This window comes from Sapajus apella, unplaced genomic scaffold (assembly GCF_009761245.1).
Source record: "Sapajus apella isolate SASKATOON/1434 unplaced genomic scaffold, GSC_monkey_1.0 scaffold1, whole genome shotgun sequence".
NCBI lineage: Eukaryota > Metazoa > Chordata > Mammalia > Primates > Cebidae > Sapajus > Sapajus apella.
In genome coordinates, this window is record NW_022436941.1 from 59,695,990 (window position 1) to 59,722,285 (window position 26,296).

The following is a 26,296-nucleotide window of genomic DNA, read 5'->3' on the forward strand; positions in this document are numbered from 1 at the left end:
CTTAAAACTAATAGGTACACTTCAGAAGAATTTTCAATAACATTGGTATGACATCTGAATTCAATGAAGCATGTTACCATTTTTGTTTCAGTTTTAATACCGTGGTTATGCCATACACATAGAGTACACAAAAACACAGATACCAAACAAACAAAAGGAATTTGGATGCCAGGCAAGGTGGCTCATGCCTGTAATCCCAACACTTTGGGAGGCCGAGGCAGGTGAACTGCTTGAGGCCAGGAGTTTGAGACCAGCCTGGCCAACATAGGGAAACCCCATCTCTACTAAAAGTACAAAAATTAGCTGGGTGTAGTGGCACACACCTGTAATACCAGCTAGTTAGGTAACTGAGGCAGGAGAATCACTTGAAACCAAGAGGCAGAGGTTGTAAAAAAAAAAAAAAAAGGAATTTGGAGGAAGAGACAATGCAGGAGGGAGAATAAAACTTCAAAGAAGCTAATTAATATTCTCAGAGACAAAAAAGCAATGCAACCATGAAACAGGAACAGGAAGCCATAAATAAGAAATACAAAGAACAAAAAAAGATCATGAAACTTGATAGTAATCTTAAAATTTAAGCAAGATTTGTGAGCTGCAGTAAAAGCAGTGTTTAAGGGACAATGGCAGCATTAAAAATGCATATATTGAAAAAGAATTTGGGAGTTTGAGGCAGGCGCATCACCTGAGGTCAGGAGTTTAAAACCAGCCTGGCCAACATGGTGAAACCCTGTCTCTACTAAAAAATATGAAAATTAGCTGGGCATGGGGGCAGGTACCTGTAATCCCAGCTACTCGGGAGGCTGAGGCAGGAGAATCACTTGAACCTGGGAGATGGAGGTTGCAGTGAGCAGAGGTCATGCCATTGTACTCTACCCTGGGAAAAAGAGTGAAACTCCATCTCAAAAAGAAAAAAAAAAAGAAATCTAAAATCGGTAAGCTCCCACCTTGGGAAACTAGACAAACAAAAACAATTTAGGCCTAAAACAATTTATTTTCCTAAAGTAGGAAAATAAAAATTAGAGCAGAAATCAATGAAATTTAAAACAGGAAAACAACAGAAAAATAAAGAAAAACAAAAAACTCATCCCTTTAAAAGACCAATAAAATTGATAAACCAGGTTAATTAAGAGAGACACAAATCATCAACTTCAGAAATAAAATAGGAGTCATCCAAAAAAAGAAAACTTCAGGCCAATATCCATGATGAACATAGACGCAAAAATTTTTAATAAAATACTCGCAAACCGATTGCAACCGATTGCAACAGCACATCAAAAAGCGTATCCATCACGATCAAGTAGGGTTTATCCTGGGGATGCAAGGCTGGTTCAACATACACAAGTCTTTAAACGTAATTCACCACATAAACAGAATCAAAGACAAAAACCACATGATTATCTTAATAGATGCAGAGAAGGCCTTCAAGAAAATTCAACAGCACTTTATGCTAAAAATTCTCAATAAACTAGGTATTGACAGAACGTATCTCAAAATAACAAAAGCTATTTACGACAAACCCACAGCCAATAATATACTGAATAGGCAAAAACTGGAAGTATTCCCTTTGAAATCTGGCACTAGACAAGGATGCCCTCTCTCACCACTCCTATTCAATATAGTATTGGAAGTTCTAACCAGAGCAATCAGGCAAGAAAAAGAAATAAAGGGTATTCAATTAGGAAAGGATGAAGTCAAATTGTCTCTATTTGCAGTAACATGATTGTATATTTAGAAGACCTCATCGTCTCAGCCCAAAATCTCCTGAAACTGATAAGCAACTTCGGCAAAGTCTCAGAATACAAAATCAACGTGCAGAAATCAGAAGCATTCCTATACACCAATAACAGACTTAAAGAGAGCCAAATCAAGAATAAACTGCCATTCACAATTGCTACAAAGAGAATAAAATACCTAGGAATACAACTAACAAAGATGTAAAGGACCTCTTCAAGGAGAACTACAAATCACTGATCAAGGAAATAAGAGAGGACACAAACAGATGGAAAAACATTTCATGCTCATGGTTAGGAAGAATCAATGTTGTGAAAATGGCCATACTGCCCAAAGTAATTTATAGATTCAACGCTATCCCCATCAAGCTACCTATGATCCTCTTCACAGTACCGGAAAAAAACACTTTAAACTTCATATGGAACCAAAAGAGAGCCTACATAGCCAAGACAACTCTAAGCAAAAAGAACAAAGCTGGAGGCATCACGCTACCTGACTTCAAACTATACTACAAGGCTACAGTAATCAAAACAGCATGGTACTGGTACCAAAACAGAGATATAGACCAATGGTACAGAACAGAGGCCTTGGAGGCAACACCACATATCTACAACCATCTGATCTTTGACAAATCTCACAAAAACAAGCAATGGGGAAAGGATTCTCCGTTTAATAAATGGTGTTGGGAAAGCTGGCTAGCCACGTGCAGAAGCAGAAACTGGACCCCTTCCTCACACCTCACACTAAAATGAACTCCAGATGGATTAAAGACTTAAACATAACACCTAACACCGTAAAAACCCTAGAAGAAAACCTAGGCAAAACCATTCAGGACATAGGCATAAGCCAGGACTTCACGACTAAAACACCAAAAGCATTGGCAACAAAAGCCAAAATAGACAAATGGGATCTAATTAAACTCCAGAGCTTCTATACAACAAAAGAAACAATCATTAGAGTGAACTATCAACCAACAGAATGGGAAAACATTTTTGCAATCTACCCATCTGACAAAGGGCTAATATCCAGAATCTACAAAGAACTAAAACAGATTTACAAGAAAAAACCCCATCAAAAAGTGGGCGAAGGACATGAACAGATACTTTGCAAAAGAAAACACCTAAGAGGCCAACAAACATATGAAAAAATGCTCATCATCACTGGTCATTAGAGAAATGCAAATCAAAACTACATTGAGATACCATCTCACGCCAGTTAGAATGGCAATCATTAAAAAACTGGAGAAAACAGATGCTGGAGAGGATGTGAAGAAATGGGGATGCTTTTATACCATTAGTGGGAGTGTAAATTAGTTCAACCATTGTGGAAGACAGTGTGGTGATTTCTCAAGGACCTAAAAATAGAAATTCCATTTGACCCAGCAATCCCATTACTGGGTATATATCCGAAGGATTATAAATCATTCTATTATAAAGACACATGCACACACATATTCACTGTGGCACTGTTTATGATAGCAAAGACCTGGAACCAACCCAAATGCCCATCAATGATAGACTGGACAGGGAAAATGTGGCACATATACACCATGGAATACTATGCAGCCATAAAAAACGATGAGTTCGTGTCCTTTGCAGGGACATGGATGAATCTGGAAACCATCATTCTCAGCAAACTGACACAAGAGCAGAAAATCAAACACCGCATGTTCTCACTCATAGGTGGGTGTTGAACAATGAGGACACATGGACACAGGGAGGGGAGCATCACATACTGGGGTCTGTTGGGGGCCATTAGGGGAGGGACAGCGGAGGGTAGGGAGGTTGGGGAGGAATAACACGGGAAGAAATGCCAGATATAGGTGACGGGGAGATAGAGGCAGCAAACCACCTTGCCATGTAGGTACCTATGCAACAATCCTGCATGTTCTGTACGTGTACCCCAGATCCTAAAGTGCAATTATATATATATATATATATATATATAAAGAGGAGTCATCACTACTGATTCCATGGATACAAAAAGGATAATATAGGAATATTATTAACCACTCTGCCCACAAGTTTGGTAATTTAAATGAAATGAACCAATTCCTCAAATGATACAAACTGCCAAAAGTGATACGAGGAAAAATAGATAACTCAAAATCCCTACATCTATTTTTAAAATTAAATAATTAATAATATTCCATGAAAATAAATCACCAGATCCAGATGGATCCAATGGTGAATTTTACCAAACATTTAAGAAAAAAAATAATACCAATTCTCTATAATCTCTTCCAGAAAAAAGAAGCAGAGGGAACACTCCTAATTTATACTATGAGACCAGCATTATCCTAATATCAAAACAAGATAAAGACACCGCAAGAAAGGAAAATTACAGACCAAATGGCCCATGAACACAGATGTAAAAATGCTCAAGAAAACGGTGCCAAACTGAATCCAACAATGTATAAAAATAATTATACATCATGACCAATATGATTTATCCAGGTATGCAAGGCTGAGCTTACGAGAGAACTGAATGACATTTCAACACTTGAAAATTAATCAAGTTTTCAACATTTGAAAATTAATCAATGTAATCTACCACATCAATAAACTAAAGAAAATACATATAATCACATAAATTGATGCAAATAAATACAATATGCATTCATAAAAACTCTTAGCAAACTATGAGAGAAACTTCTTCAATTTGATAAAGAATAGCTACAAAATACCTACAATTAACAGTATACTTAGTAATAAGAAACTGCCTTCCCTCAAAGATTGGGATCAAGGAAAAGGATATCTTCTCTCATCACTCTTATTCAAGATAATATGGAAAGCCCTAACTAGTGTAATAAGACAAGAAAAGAAAACGAGAGAAAAAGAATAAGTAAAATGGTCTTTATTTGCAATTACACAATTCTCTATGTAGAAAATCTCCAAAAATTGACCCCAAAAATGTCCTGAGTATAGTAAGGTTGCAGGAAATAAGGTCAGTACACAAGAGTCACTGGCATTTAAATGAACAACTGGAAGTTGGACTTTAAAATACCATTTACAAGAGCACCTTTAAAAAAAATGATACTGGCCAGGTATAGTAGTACACACTTGTAATCCTAGCACTTTGGGAGGCCAAGGCAGGCCGATTCCTTGAGCCTAGGGGTTTAAGACGAGCCTGGGCAATACAGTGAAACCTCATCTCTGCAAATACAAAAAAAATTAGCCAGGCATGGTGGTGCACACCTGTAGTCCTGGCTACCTGGGAGGCAGAAGTGGGAGGATCACTTGAGCCCAGGAGGTCAAAGCTGCAGTGAGCAGAGGTCACACCAGTGCACTCCAGCCTGGGCAAGAGTGGGAAAAAAGAAAAAAAAATACATAGGTTATAAATCTAACAACATATACACAGCATCTATATGGGCTATAAAACACTGACTTAAGAAAAACTAAATAAACTGGGCATATTCCATGTTCATGGATAGGAAGACTCAATATTAGGATACAGGCTGGGGCCGGGCGCAGTGGCTCAAGCCTGTAATCCCAGCACTGTGGGAGGCCGAGGCGGGTGGATCACGAGGTCAAGAGATCGAGACCATCCTGGTCAACATGGTGAAACCCCGTCTCTACTAAAAATACAAAAAATTAGCTGGGCATGGTGGTGCGTGCCTGTAATCCCAGCTACTCAGGAGGCTGAGGCAGGAGAATTGCCTGAACCCAGGCGGCGAGGTTGCGGTGAGCCGAGATCGCGCCATTGCACTCCAGCCTGGGTAACAAGAGTGAAACTCCGTCTCAAAAAAATAAAAAAAAAAAAAAAAAAAGATACAGGCTGGGTGTGGTGGCTCACAGCTCTCAATCCCAGCACTTTGGGAGGTGAAGGTAGGTGGATTACTTGAGGTCAGGACTTTGAGACCAGCCTGGCCAACAGGGTAAAACCCCGTCTACACTAAAAATGCCAAAATTAGCTGGGCTTGGTAGTGTATGCCTGTAATCCCTGTTACTCAGGAGGCTGAGGCAACAGAATCACTTGAACCTAGGAGGCAGAAGTTGCAGTGAACTGAGATCATGCCACTGCACTCTAGCCTGGGTGACAGAGCTACACTCCATCTCAAAAAACAAACAAACAAACAAAAAACCAAAGATATGAATTCTCCCCAACCTGATCTCTAGATTCTTATGCAATCCCAACTAAAATCCTAGCAAGCTATTTTGTAGGTCTCAAGAAACGGATTCTAAAGTTTATATGAAAAGACAAAGAATATGGAATAGCTAACATTAATACTGAAGAACAACAAAGTTGGAGGACTTACACTACCTAATTTTAAGATGTACAAGAAGGCTCTAGTAATCAGAGCAATTTGTTATTGGCAAAAGAACAGACACATAGATCACTAAAACAGAATAGACCCCAGAAATGGCCAGGCACAGTGGCTCATGCCTGTAATCCCAGCATTTGGGAGGCAGAGGCAGGCAGGTCACTTGAGCCCAGGAGTTCAAGACCAGCCAGGGCAACATGGAGAAACTCTGTCTCCACAAAACATAAAAAAATAAGCTGGGCATGGTGGCATGCACCTGTAGTACCAGCTACTTGGGAGGCTGAGATGGGAGAATCACCTGAAACCAGGGAGGTTGAGGCTATAGTGAGCCATGATTGTGCCACTGCACTGTAGCCTGGGCAACAGAGTGAGACCTTACACCAAAAAAAAAAAAAAAAAGACCTCAAAAATAAACCCACACAAATGTAGTCAACTTATCTTTGACAAACGAGCAAAGGCAATTCAATGGAGAATGGACAATCTTTTCAATAATTCATGCTGAAAAAACTGGACATCCCTGTGAAAAATATGAAACTAGAAACAGACATTACACCTTATATAAAACATAATCAAACTGGATAACAGACCTAAACTAAACATGCAAAACTGTAAAATTTCTTGAAGAAAACACCGGAGAAAATCTACATGACCTTGGATTTGGTGAGGAATTTTAAAATACAACACCAGTACCATGATCCATGAAAGAAAAAAATTGGTAAATTGGATCTTACTAAAATGTAAAATTTCCACTCTGCAACAGTTAAGAGAATAAGAAGACAAGCCATAGACTGGAATATTTGCAAAGCACATATTTGATAAAGGACTCGTATCTAAAAATCTATAAAGAACTCTTAAAACTTCACGAGACAATAATCCAAGGCCAGGCATGGTGGCTCACACCTATAATCCCAGCACTTTAAGATGCTGCGGTGGGAGGTTCATTTGAGGCCAGGAGTTCAAGACCAGCCTGGGCAACATAGAGAAATTTCATCTCTAAGAAAAAAATTAAAAATTAGTTGGGTGTGGTGGCGCACACCTATAGTCCTAGCTACTCGAGAGGCTGAGAAGGGAGGATAGCTTGAGCCTAGGAGTTCAAGGTTACAGTCAGGTATGATTATGCCACTGCACTCCAGCCTGGGCAAGAGAATCAGACCCTATCAAAAAAAAAAAAAAAATGATAGGAGGGGAGGGGAGAGAAGGGGAGGAAGGAAAGAAAGGAAAGGAGAGGAGAAAGGAAAGGAAAGGAGAGAAAAGGCAAAAAGTGAAAGGGAAGAAAAAGAAGAAAAAAAATACAATTTAAAACTGGCAAAAGTGCCGAATGGGCATACACCAAAGAAGATATAAGCATGGTAAATAAGAATACGAAAAATGCTTAACATCATTTGTCTTTAGAGAACTGCACATTAAAACAATGAGATATCCACTTCACATCTACTAGAATGTCACTGTGAGGATGTCAAACAAGAGATAAATCTTATTATTGCTAGTGGGAATGCAAAATGGTGTAGCCGCTTTGGGAGAATACTTGGTGGTCTCTTACAAAACATAATATTACGATATAATCCAGCAATTGTGCTATAGGTATTTACCTATCTGATTTGAAAATTTACGTTCACACAATAACTTAGATGTGAATGCGTATAATCAGCTTTATTTATAACTGCCAAAAACTGGAAGCAATCAAGGTGTCCTTAATTAGGTATATGGATAAACTAACCATCACACGTCTATCCAATGGAATATAATTCAGTGATATAAAGAAATGAGCTATCAAGTCACAGAAAGTCATGAGTGAATCTTAATGTATATTGCTAAGTGAAAGAATCTACATACTATATGATTCTAATTATGTAACATTCTAGAAAAGGTAAAACTACAGAGACAACAAAACACCAATGATTGCCAGTGGTTTAAAGTGGGGGAGAGATGAATATGTGAAGCACATATTTTTTAGGGTAGTAATGGCAAATGTAAGATAACCACGTGCTAATACCCATAAAACTTCACAGCCTAAAGAATAAACCTCAATATGCAAATTTTCAAAAAATTATTTAGGAGACTTGGGAATCCTAGATTGGAAAGCAGAATGTGACAAGGAGTCTAACTGTATTCCAAATGCATGAAAAAACCCCATCACAGGGGATGGAGGAACAATATACTGACCTTTGGAAATGAGTGGAATATGTAAGACTAAAGAAAGGAAAGACAGGCACTCTACCCTAGTTGATAAAGTTGCTTTCCATGGTGGTATAGGTTAACAATTCTGAAATCACTATACCTGTATACTGAAATTGAACAATTAAGTAAATGAATGGCTGATGGTGGAAGCCAAGTTTCTCACTGTTGAAGGAGGAGGTATGGCTAAACAGGGGAGGAAGCTAAAATAATCTATATGGTAATAGTTGAAGACATCAATATAAACTCATGTTTAGCTTAATATGGATATTGATGGTTACACACAGAAATATTTACAGATATGTGTAATACAGGTTAGTATAAACACATATACTAACAAATCTCCTTGTTTTTGTCAGCTCAGAGGGCCTAGAAGAAAATAAAATCCCAGGGACAACAAACATACTCAGCACCCAGATCTTGGTTTCTAATAAAATTCTCCGACAAAAGGAACCAAGCTCCTTGGTGAAATGGCTGCTTCTAAAACTAGGGCAGGAAATAAACAAAATGAGCACAGAGTGTCTTGTAATGCCAGAAAGTAAAAGTTCACATGCACACATACAACAATGGGAGTATGTCAAAGAGATACAAGAGCCAAGTGAAAGAGCTCTCAATGGCCAAAGCTGGGACAAAATAAAAGTGTAGTACTGAAGTATAATCCAACAAATTTAAAAAAAAAAATCTATGTGTTCATACTGACCTAAGTAAATGATTGAATACATGAATGGGGAAAAGTCAAATTTCCCATGCAAAAAAAAAAAAAAAAAATCCAAATAATTTATGTAGATTTTTTGCTCTAGAGCAAGTAAACTCCCCCTTCCTTAGGTGTGCAGTGCACAGTGATTTTCTACTTAAGTGTACAGAACAGTAGAAAAAAAGAAAATACTAACTTCCAATGAAGAAACCTGACAAATACTAAATCAAGTCAAGTGATCAAGGTCAACATTGAAAGTGGCAAGTCACACTGACAGTATGCATTGATGAAAACTGTCCTTTATCTCTGTTGTCTTTCTCCCCAAAACATATTACCACAATATCATCATGAGAAAAACATGAGACAAATCCCAACGGACACTCTACAAAACGTCTAACCAGTAATCCTCAAAACTTTCAAGAGTATCAAAGACAAGGAATGTCTAAGAAACTATCACAATCAAGAGATGTCTAAGGAGACAGGACTACTCAATGTAATGTACTACCCTGGATGGGATCCTGAAACAGAAAAAGCATATTAGGGGAAAAATGAGGAAATGCGAATAAAGTATAGCCTTTAGTTAATAATGTATCAATACTAGTTTCACTAGTTATAACAAATATACCATATTAATCTAAGATGTTAATAATAAACTGGGTGTGGAGTATATAGGAACTCTCCATACTGTCTGCAATAATTCTGTAAATCTAAAACTTCCAAAATAAAATGTTTATTTTTAAAAATGCAATCAAGGTGTTAGAAATAATGCTGAGAAAATATCCTAGAAAACAGAACAAAAAAAAAAAGGGATGGAAAACAAGAGAGAAAAATATTAGAAATTAGAGAATCAATCTAATGAGGTTTAATATTCAAATAAAAGAAGTCCAGAAAGAAGGAACTGAGGGAAAGAAGAAATTGTCAAATAAAACACCACAGATACAGTCTCCAAATGGAAAGGGCCTATTTGGGGCCCAACACATGAATGAAAAACTCTTACCAACCAACATCATTGTGAAATTTCAGAATACCTGAATGGTTTAAGGGAAGATCACCCCATTTTACACTACAGTCTGCATCCCCCACCTCTCCTTTCCCCAACGTGCCTGAACATCTCACCCCATCTTGCTCTCCTTTTTTCTCTTTTCTAAAGCAGTTATTTACAACCTCCCAATATTTTGTATAATTTGTTCATTACATTTTGTATAATTTGTTCATTCCTACCTCACTGAATTTAAGCTCCATAAGGACATGGATCTCTTATTTTTCTTCACCTATATATTAAAAAGGTCTTAGCCAGTGCCTGGCTCATAAAATGTGCTCAATACATACTTGCCGAATAAATATAAAAGATTCCAAAGAGATATAACAGGTCACAATCAAAGAATTAGCTATCATAAATGTGAGGGTTAAATAAAAAATGTTTGGACATGCAAGAACCCAAAATATTTGCATCTCATTCAGTCTTTCTCAGGAAACTACTAAAAGATCTGCTCTGCCAATATAAGGGAGATACCAAGAAAAAGGAAAACCTGAAATCCAGTAAAGAGGCTACCCACACAGAAGAGACAAATGCAATTCACAAATGACTATAAAAGGGCAGTCCAGGAAAAAAGCTGTGCAACGGGCCTAGAGAGCAACCCATCAAGATGGAGGCAGGATGACCAGCACATTATAGGAAAGATGTTGCAAAACGAACATTATCAGATGTGTTTGAATCTACTAAAAGGAGACTGACTATCTGGTTCAAGAGGTTAATACATCAAATAAAGAATACAAAAGACACATTAAAAAGATATAAAACATATATTTATAAAGAAACATGAAAGGTAAGGTACATGTACAAAATAATTAAGATAATTATTAACTAGGAAAAACAAAAATTATACAAGAAAGGAAATAACCTCACACTTACCCAGGTCATCTACATACAATATTTACATAAAGTGATGCAAACACCAAGTAACTAAAAGTTAACATATAACTAATTTAAGAATATAGAAGGGAGAGGAGTTATAGTGAAAAGCAGTGTTTAAAGGTAGGAGTTGGTTGAAAAAAACCTAAATTCTCATCTTCTGTAATAGGAAATAAGTAGTATCTAAAATTGCATTAGGAGTGGGGAGGGAATATCGCTGTATATCTAAACATGTTTTTAAAAACTGCAAGTGAAAAAGAATTTAAGTCATTGACTCTGGAGCAGACTTTCTCAATTAAGGTTCAGCGAGAGAATTAATCTTTATTGCCCTAACACTTCTATTTTATGTAATAAACTAGCTTCTTTCCTATGCATCTATCATATTAGCTATGTGCCATCCTTGGGAGAATTAAGAAAATAGGTGCTCAAATCATTTTTCTTGTTCAATGATTCAGAAAGAAAGCACTGATTGAGAATAGACTGCTTCTGGAGAGTGGGATTCAGGGGTGAGAAGGACTGAGCCAGAAGATTGTCATTTTTCTTTACTTTTCTTTTCTTTTTTGAGACAGGGTCTTACTCTGTTGCCCAGGTTGAACTGCAGTGGCAAGATATCAACTCACAGTGCTGGGCTCAATCGATCCTCAAAGGAACCTCAGCCTTCCAAGTAAAGGGAACAACAGATGTGTGTCACCATGACCCAGCTAATTTTGTTTATTTTTTGTGGAGACAAAGTCACACTATGCTGCCCAAACTGGTCTCAAACTCCTGGGCTGATGTGATCCTCCTGCCTCAGCCTCCCAAAGTGCTGAGATTACAGGCGTGATCCACCGCACCCAGCCAGTTTTTCATTATAATCCATGAAGTATTAATTAACTCTTTATGTACAGGTATCCCTTTGATAAAATAAACATTAAATTTAAAATAAACATAACAGTAAAAAGTAGTAGTAAAAGAACTCTGACTATAGGATGTATTTAACAAAGCACAGAAACTGAAAGGTCTAGAAACAGTTTCTTTTTTTTTTGAGAAGGAGTTTCGCTCTTGTTACCCAGGCTGGAGTGCAATGGCGCGATCTCGGCTCACCGCAACCTCCGCCTCCTGGGTTCAGGCAATTCTCCTGCCTCAGCCTCCTGAGTAGCTGGGATTACAGGCACACACCACCATGCCCAGCTAATTTTTTGTATTTTTAGTAGAGACGGGGTTTCACCGTGTTGACCAGGATGGTCTCGATCTCTTGACCTCGTGATCCACCCGCCTCGGCCTCCCAAAGTGCTGGGATTACAGGCGTGAGCCACCGCGCCCAGCCTGAAAGGTCTAGAAATAGTTTCTTATTAGCAACAGCCAGAGAATTTTTTTTAAATAAATTATGGAATTCATTAATTAACATCTATTTACAAAACATTCTTATCTATATAGCAATGCTCTACTAAGCATTATGTTATTTGAGGTGCCAAGAAAGATATAAAAAAGACAATATAACAATTTGTAAAAGGTATGACAATTTAATATGGTATACCCAAATGTTTTAACATGAAATCTCACGTTGCATACAATTCCCTTTCAATCAAGATGTACTTTCTGTGCCAACAATCTACCACATTTAGAAGACATAAAAGAAATATAACATATACTCCCTTTTTAATTTATTTTCTCTTTTATTTATTTATTTATTTATTTTTTAGAGACCGGGTTTCACCATGTTGGTCAGGCTGGTCTCCAACTTCTGACCTCAGGTGATCCGCCCGCCTCGACCTCCCAAAGTGCTGAGATTACAGGCGTGAGCCACCAAGCCCAGCAGTACTCCCTTTTTAAATAGGTTTATTTATATGTACATGTGACTTATTTTAGGTAGTATTTTTATTCACTTGGCTATTTATATACTTTTAAGAAAAAAATCTTCATAATATTTCCAATAAAATGGTTTTTAAAAATCTCTTCATGATTAAAAAAAATTGGCAGTAACATGGAAGATTAATCAGACAACCAACAAAACCAGTAGTAAGGAGACACTTAAAATGGTTAAGGGAAGAGGTGAAGGCCTGAGCTGAGGCAGTGCAGTGGAGAAATAAAGGAAACAGATATAAAGGTGGCTACAATGAGCCAGGCATGGTGATGCCCCCCTGTGGTCCCAGCTACTCCAGAGCCTGAGGTGGGAGGATCAGCTTGAGCCCAGGAATTTGAGACCAGCCTGGACAATACAGTGTGATCCTGTCTCAAATAAAAATAATAAAATGAAATAAAAGTGGCAAAAGAATGAGAACTTTTGGAGACTGAAAGCAAGGGAGAAAGCTGGATTAGTGCCAGGTTTCCACCATGAGTGTCTAGGGTAGATGGTGGTGCCACTGACCATGACAGGCAATACAAAGAGGAGCAGGATTAAGGGAAAACATGAGTTCACGTTTGGACTGTTTGAAGTACCTTGAGAACATCCTGGGAGAAATATCCAAAAGGCAGCTGAATATAAGAATCTGGAATGCAGGAGAGGAGTCTGAGATAAAGATTTGGGAATTGGCAACACACAGCTCTTAATGGATGAGATCACCTAGGAAGGGAATATATTTAGAAGAGGACAAGAGCCTGCCATCAGAAAACTAAATATCACAATTCATGTTCCTAAAACCACCCAGGATAAACTTTGCCCAGTTACATGTACTGCTGTAGAAAAATATCCAACATATAATGTTAAAAGAAAGAAAATCAAATCACAAAACTATGCATAGTGCCAACCTATTTTTACAAATAAGTTGTAAAAAAAAAAAAAAATAACAAAGGCACAGTAAAAAAAAATGAAGGAACAAACATTAATGATGTTAGTAATACTGTAAATCTAGGAATGGGATTATGCAAGCATTTCAGGGCTACACGACATGTCTCATAGTCTTTTACTTTTTTAAAATAAGCATGTACTCTTGTAAATACAGAAAACACAATTTTGTTCTTTTCCTTAAAAAAAAAAGTATAGAACATATCCTTACAATATATTTAAGAAGATAAAAAATGTGTTAGAAAAACACTTGGACACTAGACTATAAATGGGCAAATAATATTAGCAGACAACTATTAAGATTACCAAAAATATTCAGTGCACTATCAAAGTAATGAGAATAAGAACATATACCATTTATTGCCTACTAAATTGAAACCATTTTTTAAAATTATAAAAGTACTCAATGTCAGTAAGGGTGTGTTGTTTGTTTGGTTTTTTTTAAAGCATGTCAGACACTGCTGACAAGAAATAAACTGGTACTATCTCCCAGTTTAGTTGTCTACTATCTCTACTAAAAATAGAAAAATTAGCCAGATGTGGTGGCACACACCTAGAGACAGGGTTTCACCATGTTGGCCAGGCTGGTCTCAAACCCCTGACCTCCAGTGTTCCACCCACCTTGGCCTCCCAAAGTGCTGGGATTACAGGCATGAGCCGAGCCACCCCACCTGGCCAGCTGTCTGGCTTTTACTGGACTCCCCCCAAGCCCCCAAAGAGAAAATAACTCAAAACAACTAAAAGCATGCAAAGATATTTTACCAAATCATTAGTTGAAACAATGTGAACACCAACATTAGTGCACAAGAGAAAATTACACAGGCATCACACTTTGTGTTTGTGTTTAACAAACTTAAAAAAAAAAAAAAAAAGCAAAACTCTATGACCTAGCAATTCTACTTACAGAAAAATACTAGCACTGGTACACCAGAAAACATCACAAAGAACCTTCACTGTTGCAATGTTTGTTTGTAATAGTGCAAAATTTTAAACAATCGAACAGCCCATCAGTCTAAGAATGGTTAAATCAGCTTTCTCAAACTGTGGTCTCAGGATCCTTGGATGTCCCAGGGATCCTTTCAGCAGGCTTGTAAGATCTCTTCCCTTTTCCTACTACATATCTGTGCAAGGCTGGCTTTTCTTCATATGCTTCAACCTTAGCCAGATAGCACAACAGACTGAACAGAAGCAAATATGAAAATCCAGCTGTCTTCTATAAAGCCAAACATTAAAGTGATTTGCAAAAATTTAAAACAATGCCACACTCCTAAGTTTTGTTTTAGAAAATAGTTATTTTTCACTCAAAAAGTATTTAATATATGAGTCTTTTATTTTTAAATAAATAAGTAAAACACTTCAGTTTTCTCAGTTTTAATTTCCAAAATAGTAAATATACTGCATTAGGAACCAAAAACTAGTATTGGTTCTCAATATTTTTATTTATGTTTTGTGTGTGTGAGACAGTCTCACTCTGTCGCCCAGGCTGGAGTGCAGTGGCGCAATCTCAGCTCACTGCAACCTCCGCCTCCTGGATTCAAGCGATTCTTCTAACTACAGGCGCACGCCACCATGCCCAGTTAATTTTTGTATTTTTAGTAGAGACGGGGTTTCACCATATTGGCCAAGCTGGTCTCAACCTCCTGACCTCGTGATCCACCTGCCTCGGCCTCCCAAAGTGCTAGGATTACAGGCATGAGCCACCATGCCCAGCCGGTCCTCAATAATTTTTTAGTGTAATTATCCCCATAATTTTGTAGTGAATAATTTTTTAGTGAAACATTAAAGGAACTGTGGCACTATCCTATCATGTAACATTATGATTGGGGATAATTAATGGGAATTTGGCTTTAACTGTTTCAAGAGATACTTTGCTCATGTATAATCAAGACGTCATTTCTACGAAGCTTTTTTAAAACATGGGGAAATGCTTATATCATTTAAATCAAGGAAAGCAGACAATCCAACGATATAAAATCTCATCTCAATTAAGAAAATGCACAGGGGGAAAAATGACTCAAAGGGAAAAAGTCAAAATATTAAAAGTGACTGATTACCATCACATGGTGCAATTACGACTGATCATTTTTCCTTATTCTTTATTGTTTTTTAAATTTTTCCCACTAAGCATGCAGTTTAATATCCAGGAGAGAAAAAGAGGAAGAAATTAGGCGAAAAATTATATATAGTTCTACTGGATCAAACCATTAAACTCCTGCCAACTCAAGAAATGACAAGCTCAAGTGAATAAACGGAGGAATCTGATTGAATCAACAAAGTGCCTTTTTTTTACATTGAAAAGATTAACTTATTATCAAATGCATGCACTGGTTTCCATGCAAGTCAAACTAACAAGAAAGAACATCCTTAGTCTGGAACATAATATTTGCAATCACGGTAGTACAAATTAGTTGAGTTAAAAACAAGGTCCTCTTTTTGGAGTTTCTCAAAAGTACCAAAGGAAAGGCAGCGGGAAAGACGTCTACTGCATCCTTTTGGTCTCTAACGAAGAGAAAAGCACGGGTGCGGGAATGGGCAGTGCGAAGGCACCGGCAGCGAAGAGATTCCTCTGCAGGGACCAAGCCTCTGCCACCCCCGAAGAACCACAGTCTCCTCCGCAGTCGTGGCCCCTCCCCAGACGGGACGGTGAAGCCAGGGCGCTTCTCCCTCCACCCGCAGGGGTTTCTTCTCCAGGAGCGCCGGCCACTCGGGCGGCCAAGGAGGGTGGAACCAGGCAAACAGCCGCCGTGATTGCCCTCCCGGTCCAGTACGGTCTGGCCCTTCAGGCTCCAGGAGAGGACAGATAATTGGAGGGCCAGGGTACCCCCGGGGATTCGGAAAAGGAGTCGGTCGGGGCCCAGGCTCTGTCCCCAGAGGAGGAGGAGGGCCAGACCCAGCACCCAGGTCGGCAGGTCCAGCTGCCACCCCGCCCCCTCTGTGGGAACAGCAGGGCTGAGGGAAGGCCTAGACGACTGGTCGCGGGGGGCTCTTACCTCCCCACACCCCTTAGAAGCTTTTTGCGCACTCGACGCGACGTCGAGCTGAGGAGTGAAGAGCGACCCCGGCCGGGAGTCCTGGGAGTGCCAGACGCCGGCTCTGGGTTTCTTTCCCCGCCCCACTGGCCCCGCTGAGAGCGCAGGCGCAGAGGAGGCTTCCCTTCGGCTCACACGCCCCCTCCCTCGGCGTCCGCGGCCTTCTCCAGGCCCAAGGCGCCTGCGCACAACGATGCAGGTTCCGAGCCGGGGCGCTTGGCTTCTTACCGGAAGTGTCTGAGTGGGTTCTGAGGTGACGAGGACCCCTGAAGATTCAGCCTTAGATCGGGACTAGGTTTCCCACTCGACGCCAGGATCGGGAGGCCACTCGCGTCAGTATCTGACTTCCTTTACCCTTCGCTGACCTAGAGGCTGCTTCCCCGACCCTGAGCCGGCGCGGCGTTCCGGTCTCTACTGCACAGATCCGCCTGCCTGGCCGCCGGCTGGGCCTGCTCTCCGCGCTGCTGGCCCCTCGGAAAACCTAACTTTCTGTTTACTTCAAACTGGTTTTACTACCCGCTGCCCCCACTCCTCCCCCTCTTCCCCTTCCTCCGCCCGGCAGCAACAGAAATGCTCCCAACCCAACCCCGAGCTCCAAGCACTCCAGCTGACTGGACATTCCCAGCGACCTTTTCCTTCCCTTCGCTGCGTTAGTTCTGCTTTTTTTTTTTTTTTTTTTTAAGCGGCCACTAGAACAGTTGTTTCAGTTGTTTCCCTGTCTAAAAGCAAAAGCTGACTTATCTGATGGAGAAATAAAATGTCACTCACTTGATGTATTTTTATGCTTGTTGAGCTTTGCTATTTTTTTTACCACAAGATTCCTATAAATTTAAATGAGAGACCGGGCTCGATGGCTCACGCCTGTAATCCCAGCACTTTAGGAGGCAGAGGCGGGAGGATCGCTTGAAGTCAAGAGTTCCAGACAGGCCTGGGCAACATAGCAAGACCCTGTCTCTACTAAAAATGAAAATAAGAAAATTAGCTAGGCCTGTTGATGCCTGTAGTTCCAGCTACTGGTTGGGAATCTAAGGTGGAAGGATTACTTAACCCCAGGAGGTCAAGACTGCAGTGAGCACTGATGGGAACACTGCATTCTAGCCTAAGGAACAGAACCAGACCGTATCCCTAAAAATAATAAAAATAAAAACAAAGGAAGAGACATCCATGTGGGATCAGATACAGACTGGGGGAAAAAGGAGTTCCTCAAAGGTATGTAATAGCTTACAGTTCATACTGATCTTGCAAAAATTGCAAGAATTGCTCAGGCGCTGTGGCTCAGGCCTGTAATCCCAGCAGTTTGGGAAGCTGAGGCTGGCGGATCACCTGAGGTCAGGAATTCGAGACCGTCTTGGCCAATACGGTGAAACCTCGTCCCTACCAAAAATACAAAAGCCGAGTGTGGTGGCGGGCACTTGTAATCCCAGCTAGTTGGGAGGCTGAGGCAGGAGAATCGCTTGAACCCCGGAGGCAGAGGTTGTAGTGAGCTGAGATCGCTCCACTGCACTCCAGCCTGGGCGACAGAGCAAGACTCCGTCTCGAAAAAGAAAAAAAATTGCAAGAATTATAATTTCTCGAGTATTCCAGCCACATGTGATTTGTGATGAAAGATTTTAAAATCAGGGTTCACATCCTAAATCTGCAGTTGACAACTATAGTTCCTGATCTTTCAAAGATTCTTAATCTCTAACCTTGGTTTTCCTAAACAACAACATGAAATAGCAAAACTTTTGATTGCCTAAAATAATGTATGTATTGAGAATCTGCTATGTGACAGTGTGTTAGATGCTTTGCTTACATTATCTCTTTTAATCCTCTTTTTTTTTTTTTTTTTGGGACAGAGTTTCGCTCTTGTTACCCAGGCTGGAGTGGAATGGCGCGATCTCGGCTCAACGCAACCTCCGCCTCCTGGGTTCAGGCAATTCTCCTGCCTCAGCTTCCTGAGTAGCTGGGACTACAGGCATGCGCCACCATGCCCAGCTAATTTTTTGTATTTTTAGTAGAGACGGGGTTTCACCATGTTGACCAGGATGGTCTCGATCTCTTGACCTCGTGATCCACCCGCCTCAGCCTCCCAAAGTGCTGGGATTACAGGCTTGAGCCACCGCGCCCGGCCATCTCTTTTAATCCTAAGAATAATTCTACAAAGTGCAGTATGCCTTTTTCCTGCTATGTGTTAGGCATTGTTCGCAAATAAAATAAAATGGGGCCACTGCCCATGAGGAACCACAGTCTAGTAGCAGAGACTCATATATACAAATGCATATTGGGGACAGAAGTATTTATACAGTACAGTGTGAGGACAAAGAGAATAGAAAAAAGATACAAACACCTTAAATAGATCAATGGGGAAAGTATATATAATGGCCAATTCACAAAATATGAAATTTAAATGCCTACTATACATTTTACCAATATTCAAACTCATTAATAAGAAACAGTCAATAGAGAGGTTATTTCCCAGGCATCTAATTACCCAATGTTTAAAATGTGAATAAACTCCACTGGTGACAGAAGAGTGAAGTGGACACTTATACTCTGGGAGGGATATAAATCAGGACAAAGATTTTGGAAAGTTATTTGTCAAATCAACAACCTTATGAGTGTTCACATGATCTAATTTGATCATTTCTCTTTTGAAAATTATAAGGAGATAGTCCAGAACATTCTCTATGAAAAGATGCTTAACCATGGTAAGTAAATTGATATAAATCTAAAATCCAACATTAAGAGAATGGCTAAAATGATTACTGCGTATATGTGATTAAAACTATTAATATAATGTTTACAAGGAATTTTTAATGACCTGAGGAAATTATCTCATGAAAAAACATTTTAAATATTTAAAAATATTTAACATTACCTATGTAGTATGAAGTCAGCTACAGTATACAATATATGTAAAAGAGTGAAGAAAGTATATAAAAAATGTTGACAGCAGTCATGTCTATCTGATTAGAATATAGACATTATCCTGGACAGTCTATATTTTCTGCAATGTCTATATATTACCTTTTTATTCTGGGGAAAAAGAAAAACACCTCTAATTTAACAGATGTGATAAATTGACCAGGAAACCTAAGAATCCATTTCCCCTGTCATTAAAAGTATGGTCTTTATTACCTGGATTTGAATTCTAATTCTATAACCTATTAGTTGTGTGACCTAAATTTACTAAGCTTAGATGCTCCTATGATCAAATGATAATAGAACTGATAACATTGATTGAGATAATCCATATAAAGTGCTTAACTGAAGCACTGACTGTAAATGAATAACTGTTTGTTTTTTAAGACAGGGTCTCACTGAGTCACTGAGACTGAAATGCTGCAGTTGTTGGATCATGGCTCACTGCAGCCTCAAACTCCTGGGGCCCAAGTAATCCTCCTACCTCAGCCTCCCAAGTAGCTGGGACCACAGGTGTGCATCACCATGCCCAGCTAAATTTTATTTTTATTTTTTTAGAGACGAGGTTTCACTATGTTGCCCAGACTGGTCTCAAACTTCTGAGCTCAAGCAATCCTCCCAATTAAAAATCAAATTCAGGTAATTAGGTAATCAACCTCCCAAAGTGCTGGGATTACAGACATGAGCCACTGTGCCCAGCCTAACAATTCTTATTCTTGATGGTTATAGTTCTTTTTATAAATTGAATAGTTACATTGATGTTGTTACATCAGTATCCTATGAATTTGGCTAATGCATATGTAAGTTCCCTGGAGCACAATTACTTTCAAATACATTTTAAAACTGAATTCCTTAGCCTACTAAGCTGGGAATAAGATACAGGAACTTGATGAGCACTCCACATGATTGTCACCATATGAAGACTCATTTGCTTTGTTTTTGTTTCTGTTTTCGTTTTTTAAGGAGAAGTAATACGTTTGTTCATATAAAATTTACGGCCTTTGATTACCTTTTAATGCCAAATGTCTAATAAAAATTTAATCTGCTAACAAAGCAATTGCAATACTTTCGGTAGATTTTTAAAGTATAATAACCTTTCCTAATTATGCCTTAGAATAATATTTAATGTGGATGCCACAAAACTTCTGATCTATAAAGTAGCAAAAATAGATGAAATCAACCAACTAACCAAAGTTTAAATTAATGACTACTACTTTAACTCAATAGTTCTCTGTGGAGGTGAGGGTGGTTTTGCCTCCAAGAGGACATTTGACAATATCTGGAGACATTTTTGGTTGTCACAACAGAAAGGATGCTACTAATATCTAATTGATATAGGCCAGGGATGGTGCTAAATGTCTTGCAGTGCATATGACAACCCCCAACAACAGAGAACTTTTCAGCCTAAAATATCAACAGTGCCAAGGTTGAGAACCCCTGATTTAGCCAATGAGTGGTTTAAAGCTAATGTTTTCTTCCAACTCCTAGTATACAGTTTTGTTTTTGTTTCTGTTTTTGTTTTATGACCACAGCAGCACAAATATGAGTTCAGAAATTCAGAACTGGGTTTTGAACTTCTACATAAGGCCCTATACCAGTGAAAATTAAACTTTGTACCAAGCAGTAAACAAGGCTAATGAGACTAGAGAGAAAAAATCTACAATGACCAGTTTTATGGAGCAGACATCTGGCCAATTGTACTCTAGCAGAGAAAAACGCTCCATTCCTATTGTTGTTGTTGTTGTTGTTTTGAAACAGAATTTTGCTCTTGTTGCCCAGGCTGGAGTGCAATGGTGTTATCTCAGCTCACTGCAACCTCTGCCTCCCAGGTTCAAGCTCCTGAGTAGCTGGGATTACAAGTTTATGCCACCATGCCTGGCTAATTTTTTCATTTTTAGTAGAGTCAGGGTTTCATCATATTGGTCAGGCTGGTCTCAAACTTCTGACCTCAGGTGATCTGCCCACCTCAGCCTCCCAAAGCGCTGGGATTACATGTAGGCGAGAGTCACTACGCCTGACCCCCTATATATATATATATATTTTTTTTTTTTTTTTTTTTTGAGACAGAGTTTCACACTGGTTGCCTAGGCTGGAGCATTCCTGTTGTTTAGTTCCACCAGACACATGTATCTGTATCATCACTTATTACTAAGAACCACTTTATAAATAGCTGCCGTTTATTGATCACCTACTGTCTTCAGCCTTTAATAAGTAAACCAGATGTTCCTGCAGTATGAACATTGTTGTTCATCTATAAACAAAACCTGAAGTTCAGGAATTCTTGCTGTTATAACTACTTTGTTAAGTACAGCAGCACTTACTGGTCAAGGTCTTCATCATAACAGCAAACTGAAGAACACACTGTCAACAACCATTCTGCTTTTGTACCAAGTGCTATAATTTAGTATTGGTTCTTGTGAGAGATGCTTTTCAGTTCTCTAAGGAAAGTTTTAATTGTAGTACTCAGATAATCACTGTATACAGTACAGCAACTGTATTTACTTAAAGTTATAAAGTCAAAAAGCTCAAATAACCAAATGTTTTTTGAGTTCTTTTAGAAATATATGACAAAAACCGAATAATAAATTAATGACATAGCAATGATTTGTTGATAAACATTATAAATATTATGAACTTTCTATTTCAACAGTAAAAAAGAGGAATAGCTGGTGTTTGTTTCAATAAATACTTATTCATTTTTCATTTTGTTTGGTACAGGGTTTCACTCCCATTGCCCAGACTGGAGTGCAATGGCTCGATCTCAGCTCACTGCAGCCTCAACCTCTCTGGCTCAAGTGTTTCTCCTTTCTTAGCCTCCCAAATACCTGGGACTAGAGGCACATGCTAATACGCTTGGCTAATTTTTATATTTTTTGCAACCATGTTGGTCATGGCTGGTCTGGAACTCTTGGGCTGAAGCCATCCACCTACCTTGGCCTCCCAAAGTACTGGGACTACAAGAGTGAGCCACTGAGTCCAGCCAATTTATTAAACATATTGCATTGTTTTTTCTATTGATTACACACTGATTTCAAGATCTTCCTGTGCTTTTAAATTGACAAACAAAATAGAGATAAAGTTACATGAATTTTTAGAATTAAATTGTGTTTTATTATATTAAGGTGATTTCCTTAACCATTGTAATAAATGAAAGCTTATTCAATTAACCTGGTCTAACCCCTCTCTACACATATATGTAATAAGCATAAAGAAGTGGTCAGTATGGCCTGTACCTCAAACTGTTTTTTAAAACCAATTGTTATTTTATAACATTGATTATATCATCTTGTTAATAGATTCAACAATTGTAGCTATGTTAGCTAGTGGCTTCATGTTATTTTGTAACATGTAGCTATGTTACTTTGTAGATTCATGTTACTTTATAACACTAAATACAAGAAATGTGGCTTAGTTTTTGGCTTTGGGACTGAGTAATAAGGAAAATCAACAAGCTACTAAAAACTCAAATGCCTTTCACACATAAATAAAATTGAATTGCACTCTGTATTACATTTATTTGTTTATGGGTGTTTCTTCTGTGCAATGCATTATGCTAGGAATTGGAAGAATTACAAAGGTGAATGATTTATGTTTTTTGCCATGAAGAAGTTCACAATCCACTATATCATTCTTTTGTTTACTAACAAATATTTGAGAGACTGATGGAAGATAATAAAGTTACAAGATCTTTGTGTAGATTCTTAGTCAATTAAATTTTCCATGAATTCCTTTGTTAATTTAAATGAAAAAGAAATCTGCATATCAAACTCAGCGTCAAATAAAATATTAACAAAAAAGAATCCTTGGCAAAGTTTGGATCATAATTGCTAAAAAATTCCATGTATCAGCTTTGACCTCTGAAGAGCTCAGTTTATAACAATGGTTTCTGCGTTTGAGGAAATCATCCCAAACGTAACATGTCTGGGCAATTTATTCCCTAGACCAGCCAGCCATTCCTTCAATCACCTACAGTTATTGTTATCATTATTATTATTAGACAAGGTCTCATTCTGTCGCCCAGGCTGGATTGCAGTGGCCCAGTCATAGCTCACTACAGCCTCCAATTCCTTGGCTCAAGTGATCCTCCCACCTCTGCCTCCCAAGTAGCTAAGACTACAGGCACTTACCATCACACCCAGCTAATTTTTAAATATTTTTGTAGAGATGGCGGGAGGGGGTGAAGGGGTGTCCCCCTGTGTTGCCAAGACTGGTCTCATACTCCTGGTTTCAAGTGATCTTCCCACCTTTGCCTCCCAAAGGATTATAGGCGTGAGCCACTGCGCCTAGCCAATTTTTATTATTTTCAAGAGAAACAGGAATCTTGAAGATTTTAAGAGGCTTAAATTCCACAATAACATGAACTCCCAAAACTATTCCCTTTTCGTAAGTAACCTGAGTCAAGGAAAATACCAAAACCAAATTAAACTCAACTGCAATTTGCATTTTTTCATTTCTTTCCTGTTTCTTGGCTGGCCTTATGCTAACAAGCAATTTTAGAACTAGGGATTCTTTGCCCCAAAGCACAGAATGTGACCTGGGACTCAGTTAACCACTGGTATTTAAGTGCTATGTAACCATCTTAAAGCACTCACATTTCAAGAAAAAGGGATTTTAGACCTTTTTTTAATTAAAGAAGATAAGACCTTTGTTAAAATTATCTGCTGGTTCACGACCATTAAGATCAGCTGTTTGGAGCAATGTCACTGCTATTGATTGACTATGTGCTTCAAAATTCATGTGTTCAAATATAATGGCCACTATGATAGTATTAAGATGTGGGGCCTTCAGGAAATAAGTAATGATGAGGACACAGCCTTCATGGACTGGATTAGGGTCATTATAAAAGGGCTTGGAGCCTGGGTAACATAAGGAGATCCCATAACTATAAAACAATTTTTTGTTGTTGTTAAATTAGCCAGGCATGGTGGTGCATACCTGTGATCCCAGCTAGGGAAACTAACGCAGAAAGATCACTTGAGCCTGGGAGGTCACGACCTTCATGCAGTTAGCTGTGATCACACCACTGCACTCTACTCTGGGCGACAGAGCCAGACCCTGTCTCAAAGAGAAAATTTAAAAATAAAAAATAAATAAAAGGGCTTGGTGATATGGTTTGGCTGCACTTGAATTGCATCTCCCAGAATTTCCATGCATTGTGGGAGGGACTCAGGGGAAAGTAATTGAATCATGGGGGCTGGTCTTTCCTGTGCTACTCTCATGATAGTGAATAAGTCTCATGAAATCTGATATGAGTTTATTGGGGGTTTCTGCTTTTGCTTCTTCCTCATTTTCTCCTGCTGCTGCCATGTAAGAAGTGCCTTTTACCTCTCGCCATGATTCTGAGGCCTCCCCAGCTATGTGGAACTATAAGTTCAATTCCACCTCTTTTTTTTTTTTTTTTTTTTTTTGAGACAGAGTCTTGCTCTGTTGGCCAGGCTGGAGTGCAATGGTGTGATCTCTGCTCACTGCAACCTCTGCCTCCCAGGTTCAAGTGATTCTCATTCCTCAGCCTCCCGAGTAGCTGGGATTACAGGCACCCGCCACCACACCCAGCTAATTTTTGTATTTTTAGTAGAAACGTGGTTTCACCATCTTTGCCAGGCTGGCCTTGAACTCCTGACCTCATGATCCACCCACCTCCGCCTCCCAAAGTGCTGGGATTACAGGCGTGAACAACCACACCCAACCTTAAACCTCTGTTTCTTTTCAGTCTCAGGTATGTCTTTATCAGCAGCGTGAAAATGCACTAACACACTTGGGATCACTCTCTTCCACTCTTCCATGTGAGGACACCAAACCTCCTGACACCTTGATCTTGGACTTCCCAGGCTCCAGAAATGCAAGAAAATAAATTTCTGTTCTTCGTAAATTACCCAGTCTCAGGTATTTTCTTACAGCAGCACAAATGGACTATGATGGTCACTATGATAAAAAATGGTTACAGTTTTGATGATCATGAGAACTAATTTTTTTAAATGCAAAGAAAAGCTTGGAAAGAAATCCACTAAAATATTAACTGTGATTATCTTTGGATGGTAAATCATGAGTGATTCCCCTCTTGTTTCTGAGAAAAAAATACTTGAATAACAGAACACTTTCTTTTTAAAAGTATTGCTAAATTCATAATAGAGTCAACCTATTACCTCACATTTATTATGCAATCTCTACATACAATATATTGCATGACTGTACATCACAAGCCACAAATAAACCAAAAGGATGAATGAGCACTTGTGTCTGGTTGCTGTCTTAGAGATGGTAACAAGAAACAGTCATTCCCAAGGCTCAAGTATGATACAGCTTCAATATCATGACACAGGTTCTCTCATCAAATTATCTGCCAAATATTTTCAGTTCTCCTTTCTTCTGGTCATATGATGGCAGTGTCCTTCCTGCCCCCCTTGTGGTTAAATAGGGCCATGTGACTAATTCAGGCAAATGAATTGTGAACAGAAATGACATGCCATTTCTGGACTGAATTCTTTACTCACCAATGTGAGATCCTCCTGAGCCTACTTTCCGTCTGGCATAACAATAGACAAGATTTGATACTGTGACTGCTCCATCAGCCTGAGTCCCTGAGGAATTTCAATGAACAGAACACATTTAGAAGAAAAAAAAAACCTTGTCGTTTTGTGCCCTGGGTTTTTGAGAGTGATTTAGTACCGAAGCATAATTCAGTCTCTCCTCAAGGATAAGCTGGAACTCTGTGTTATGCCCCTGAGATTTGTGGCTGGCTATTCTGATTGATACACTGAGATGGTGCTTCAATGAGACTATCTGAAACAGCCTTGTTTCCTAGTATGTTTTTCCTTTGCAAGTG

The 26,296-nt window shown here is 38.9% G+C and overlaps 1 protein-coding gene and 1 long non-coding RNA gene across 10 annotated transcripts in view; one reads left to right on the forward strand and one right to left on the reverse strand.

Annotated features, from left to right (window-relative positions):
* Positions 1–17,113, reverse strand: part of ZFYVE16 (zinc finger FYVE-type containing 16) — a 58,387-nt gene extending 41,274 nt beyond the window's left edge. For 2 of the 9 annotated variants that reach the window (XM_032277233.1, XM_032277235.1), the window contains exons 1-2: positions 16,531–16,673; positions 13,195–13,318 (exon numbers count right to left, since the gene is read on the reverse strand). The gene's annotated coding sequence lies outside the window, so the exon portion shown is untranslated. Of the gene's footprint in view, positions 1–4,944; positions 4,965–13,194; positions 13,319–16,530; positions 16,676–16,797 lie in introns of those variants that run through there. The other 7 variants (XM_032277192.1, XM_032277199.1, XM_032277211.1 and 4 more) reach the window with 7 other exon arrangements.
* Positions 11,701–12,132, forward strand: LOC116551163. Its single transcript, XR_004268745.1, has 2 exons — positions 11,701–11,774; positions 12,089–12,132. It is a non-coding gene; the product is annotated as an uncharacterized LOC116551163 (long non-coding RNA).
* Positions 17,114–26,296: the final 9,183 nt, after the last annotated feature.